Raw genomic sequence first — 6000 nt, 5'->3', positions numbered from 1 at the left:
ACTCTTTGGTCTGCAGGCCAGCACTCAGTCCACTGAGCCACCCCAGCCTGGGCCACAGAGAGACTTCTGAGGAACTGCCAAACTATTTTCCACAGTGGCCGCACCATTTTACCTCTCCACTAGCAACACAGGAAGGTCCCGACTTCTCCACACCCTCACCAATACCTGGTATCTTCTGCTTATTGAGACATTTTACTCTAGCCATCCTAAGTGGGTGTGGAAAGGTAATTCATGACTTTGATTTACATTTTCCTAATGATGAGTGATGTTGAGCAACCCTCCATGTCTTACTGGAAATGTGCACATTTTCTTTGGGGAAGTATCTACTGGAATGCTCTGCTCCTCTGAAACTGGTTTTTTGTCTTTTTATTGCTGCACTGTACAAAGTTTTTACAGGAGTATATTCTGGATACTAGACCCTTATCAGATATATGATTTGCAAATAGTTTTCCCCACTCTCTAGGCTGTGTTTTCACCTCTCGATAGTGTCTTTTGAAACAGAAAAGTTTTTCGGTTTGATACCGAAAAACTTTCTGTAGCGTATTTAACAAGCCTCACCCAACCCAAGGCCATGGAGATCTCCCCCTGTGTTTCCTTCTGAGTGTCTTACAGTTTTAGCTCGATGCGCATTTTGAATTAAGTCTTGTATGTGTTGTGCAATAGGAGTCCAGCTTTGTTCCTACCCATGTGGACACCCAGTTGTCCCAGCACCGTGGGCAGGAGACACTGTCCTTTCTCTTTTGAATCATCTTGGCATTCTTATTGGAAATCAGCCTACCTCAGATGAAAGGGTTTATGTCTGGATTCCCAAATCCATTTGCTCAGTCTGTGTGTCTGTCCTGATGCTGGCCCCACACTATCTTGGTTACTGTTTCTTTGCAGTAAGTTTTAAAACTGAGAGGTGTGAGTCCTTCAACTTTGTCCTCCTCCCCTACAAGATTTTTTAAGGCAATGAACAGCCCCTTGCATTTCCATATGAATTTTAGGGGCAGCTTGTAATTTATTTTCTGCAAAAAAGGGCAGTTAGAATTTGAAGTTGTTTTTTTAAATTATTCTTTTTCATTTTTTTTTAATCCTCAGCCCAGGACATTGTTTTCATTGCTTTTAGAAAGAGAGGAAAGGAAGGAGAGAGAAGGAGAGAAACACTGATGTGAGAGAAAAATATTGATTGGGAGCCTTCTTGCACACACCCGACAGGATCAAACCCTCAACCTTGGTATGTACCCTGACTGGGAATTGAACCCACGACCTTTTCATCTATGGGACAACACTCCAACCAACTGAGCCACGCTGGCCAGGGGTGTAGCTGTTTTTAAGCCCACTTTGCAGAGCTCAGTGTGGAGTGGGGAAGGAACACTTAAGTGCAAGTGAAGGGACCTCAGCTCCAAGCTGGTAGGCCCATTACAACCTCCTTCAGTGGGAATGATTTTTCTTGTGTGAAGTCGGGTTTTGGAATCTATTCTCTAACTCCAGACCCTCACTTCTAGACATTGGTTCTCACTTCTAAGCATTCTAAGAAAAATGTAAATTAACTAGTTATAGAAAAATACGTCAGTGCTTATTTTCAGAGTTAGCCACAGAGAGAGCACCAAGTAAGAAAACGCTTCAGCTGGAGTTCCACAGAATGCAACTGCTTAATGGGCAGACTGAGAGCAGTAAGCCTGCAAAGGAATCTGAGGAGCAGCTTCTGGTGAGGAGTAGCTTTCTGGAGGGAGAGGAGAAAGACTGGGCCGCAGAGAGTGTGGAAGCTGGCGGAGAAGCCTGCTGGTCACAGGGCTGGATGCTGCTGAGACTGAAGGAAATGCAGGCTGGAAATGTCCCTGGCTATACTCATCGACACAGCGGTTGCTGGCGGTTTGAGGGACTAGTTTTGGAGAGCAATGAGGGGGGTAGGCAGGTTGGACAGGACCAAGGAAGGAGCAGAGGTGAGGAGAGACAGGAGGGAGGGTCAGAGCTACTGTGAGAACAGGGAGAAGAGCAGGGGGCGCAGAGGGAGGGGTCAAGAGGGGCTTCTGTTTTTGAACCTGAGAGTCTGGAGGCCTCTTTAGGGGCTAATGAAGGAGCTAAGAGGGAAAGGCTGAGACTCAGGAGAGAGGAGGAAGACCAGATGTGTTGAAAGGGGGAAGGGTACAGGCTCCAAGCCACAGGGGAGGGACCGGCCAGAGATGGAGGCCACCCTGCTCTGCGGGGAGGGGAGAGGGCATGGTGGTGGTGGGTGGGGAGCAGGTAGGTTTATAGACTTAACCACAGGAAGGGGGAATATTTTCCCTCCCAAGCTTTCCCATATTCTCAGCAGAAATGGGCGAGCCGGCTGCTGGGACGGGCCGGCAGAGGGGGTGTGCAGTGCCCCCTGCACCCTGTCAGGGTCAATAATGCCACCACTTATATGATACAGTTGAAGTACAGCTGGCCACGGGCACCACTGGGCAACCCATGGCCCACACAGTCTCATAGCCTTTTTATTTTGGTGATCAAAGAAAAAAAATCAAGGAGTGAATTATTGAAATGACTGCATGTCCACCTCCTTTTGGCATTCTCTGCATGCCCACCGCCAGGCACGGCCTCCTTTCTGCTGCACCACACTCATGGCTGGGTCCCCACTGCTCACACCCCTCGTTCCCACACAGTCCTCCACCGAGTCCCAGGAACAGCGGCGCCTGCACCACTCCACCCTGCCCCAGCACGTTGCTCCTAACCTGCACTGAAGTCGGGTTTCTGTGCAAATATCCCCACATTTTTCTGTGTGTACGAAAATGTGTGCTTTTTCTAAGAACAAGACCTTGGAGGCCACTTCTGTGGCTCTCCCTGGAGCGAGGCCTTGCAGCTGTGGATGGCAAGGGGCCACGCACTAACCTGACCAGCTCGTGGGAGGCCTGCATGGTGGCCTTACAAACTCAGAAACCAAAGTAACACATAGGAGGGTCAGAAATTAGAACTTTCCAACTAAAAGCGAGTCATCGCCAGTAATCATGACAAGGGTCAGCCTCCACCTTAACTGAGCCTGTTTGCATGTAAGGTAACATACCTTTGGAAAATTGGTGATTTCTCCTTTTCTAGACACTCCACCATACCAAAGCAGAGACCACAAATCCCCCCATTGCTACTGTTATGGTATCAGTTGTTAACTGCTACCTACCCTGTACCAACTAGTGAAAAGAGGTGTGTACTTGCTTCACTTTTTATCCAATCAGATTGCCCCCTTTGCTTCGTCCCGCCTCCCTGGGAATTCATGTAACCCCCTTATAGCTTCCTCTTTCATTCTGATGCATAAAATGAGGGGTAAAACTGCCATTTTCCAGAGCATTTTCTCAGTCCCTTGAGATTTTGCTTCCTGGCCATGGTGAACTGCCGTCCGTTTGGCTCAAATAAACTCATAAACATTCTTACAGGTTTGGATGTTTCTTACGTTGACACGCGCCTGAGGGAGCCAGTGTTGCTGACAAATGTCCTCCAGACCAGGGTGTCTGTCTGCTTTGCCAAGGTCTTCTATCCCCAGGTTCCGTTTTCCATTTGCTCCTTTGCCTCCACTGTTATACAATGGAGCGCATATCTGAGATCCATATCCCGAACCTCAGTGTCTTGTGCAATGGCTAACGCCCGTGTTTTAAAGAGTCTCCTATCCGTGTGTCTCACTGGCATGCGAAAATCACACTTCCCAAGCTGAGTTCACTACTTCTCTGACTCCCACGGTCTCAACACCACTGCTGGCATCTGGTCCCCTGCAGGTCAGCAGAGTCAGGGGTCAGCCCAAGCCCAGACTCCCGGTCAACACCCCATTGGGCTTTTCTTTCTGTAGATTCACTCCTCCCCTAAGTGCCCAGATGTGGTGAGGAGAGTTCCCCCCAGTGTCCCTCGTATTCCTTTTCTTGACACTGGCAGTGGCAGGCAGTGGCCTTTCCCAGTGCACAAACCTGTATCATGAACTTGAGTGGCGGTGCCCAAACTCACCCGAGTCCTGAGATTGTGCTCCCCCCTCCCCTTGGGTTAGGCGAGGGGGCGCAGTCCCCAGTTCTGCACTTTGCTCTCTCCACTCCTCTGGAAAGGTCGCCTCCCGCTTCTGAGAGGGTGGGAGCCTCGACTCCGAAAATTGCTCGTGAGCCCCACCTGGTCCTCCCCCACCTGCCCGCTGTGACCAGAACCGCTGGGCTCCCGTGCCTACACCAGCCATCCTTCCGTGAATTGGGACAAGATGACCCCACATGCAGGTCTGCACAGGTTGAGCTGTCATGGCTCCAGTCTCAGATCTGTCATCACTGTTTCAAGTACACACGTCTATTTGCCTGGTCCCTTCCCTTAAGTGACAAACTCCCTCCACCATTGCTTTAGGAATTGCCTGGAGTTCAAGCATTGTTAACTGGTGAGTCCAAGGGAAAGTGCTTGCCACACAGAAAGATGAGAGATAACAGGGCGGTGAAAAGAGACCTGGATTCACTTTTACCACTAACTAGTCCTCTGACCTTGTGACCCTGACCTCTGACTTTGTGACATGATGAGGAAGCCAAGGGTGCAGGGAGGTTTATTTGTAGGAAGCAGGATTATGATGAACACCTGGGGCAGGCCGGTGACTTTCAGACCATGAGGGAGAAGGAAGTTTCTTAAAATGCAGCGCCAGTGCTGTTGGCAGGAAGACAGCAGCCAGCTAGACGGGGAGTCTTGCTAACCAGGAGCTGAGCGCAGCCTCCAGGCCCAGCAGGCTCCACAGGAGAAGACAGGAAAGGTTGCCCAGCCCCGTGACTACACTCGCCACCACTGGCCAGTACGCCTAAACCAGTTCGGGTGATAGGTCTTAGGTGATTCGTACAGCACCCAATTCAATGATAATAAAAAGAAATTAAAGCAAGCAATGGCACATGGATTTTTTCCGCTGAGGCACCCATGCTGCAAGAATAAAGGTGAGGAAAAAAACAAACTGTGAGTCCAACGAGTTTTTGTCATTTCTTGGATTTTCAGCATGCTTACTCTCAGCATCTGAAATAAAAGTGGTGTGTAACGTATTTACCGGACAAGATGAAGTGATTTAAACGGATCCAGCTCAGAGAATGTCAGAACCATTTCCTGGCACCTTTGAAGGAACCAGGAGTTGGTGAAGGTGTTATGATGACCACAGGCTAGAGGGTCGATATGTTCACACCTCTTCTCATCACTGCTGCTGTGCTTCGGCTTCCATTCACCTGTTCACACTGGGGGCTGTGGAAGGACTGGGGGCTGTGGAAGGACTGCGGACACAGCAGTGCGCGCGCCTGCCCCTCTGGCGTGTGCACCCCGGTAGGAGAAGTGCACAGGTGAATCCGTGAAACAGATAGGCAAAAGGAATCACTCTGCACCCTCTGTCCCCCAGCACACGGTCTCTCCTGCATTATCATGAGGGCCACCGCGTCCCCCAGTGCCCTATCTTGTCCTCCCACCGTTAACAGCCACAGTGATCGTACAAATCTTGTTAGTTCGTATCCCTCTTCTAATCAAAGCCTTCCAGCACCTTCCATCTCTTCCCATCAAGGCCCCTGGCTGACCACCTGCTCCCTTGCACCTGTGTCTGGATTCAGCCTCCTATGCCACCTGGCTTCCTCCTGTCCCTGAGACCCTTTGGGCACAGCCTAGTCTCAGCAGCTGCACTGGCTTCTGCCTGGGACATTTTTCTCCCTGACACTCACAGTCCCCAGCCCTTTCCCTTCTTCAGGTCTCTGCCCTATTGTCATCGGATCAGCTTCCCTCGCCTGCCCACCCCACAAAACACAGCAAGTTCTCTCCCCCCCCCCTCCCTTCCCCTCCCTACCTGGCTCTACTTGTCTCCACTATATTCCCTGCTACCTGACACAGTCCACATTCAGCTGATACTGGGTTAGTGCCTCTGCCTCCACTAAGGAGGGCACGGACTTGGTGTGTTTTCCCGCCTTCCGCCTGCCAGTGTCTGACAAGTGCTCACAAAGTATTTGTTGACTGAATTAAGGACCCAAGTGACTGGCATGAGGAATTGTCACTAACAGAAATTCTATGTATGTA

Source organism: Sturnira hondurensis, unplaced genomic scaffold (genome assembly GCF_014824575.4).
Source record: "Sturnira hondurensis isolate 20B ecotype Veracruz unplaced genomic scaffold, ASM1482457v3 Scaffold0022977, whole genome shotgun sequence".
In the NCBI taxonomy this organism is placed as follows: domain Eukaryota; kingdom Metazoa; phylum Chordata; class Mammalia; order Chiroptera; family Phyllostomidae; genus Sturnira; species Sturnira hondurensis.
This window is presented reverse-complemented; position numbering follows the sequence as displayed.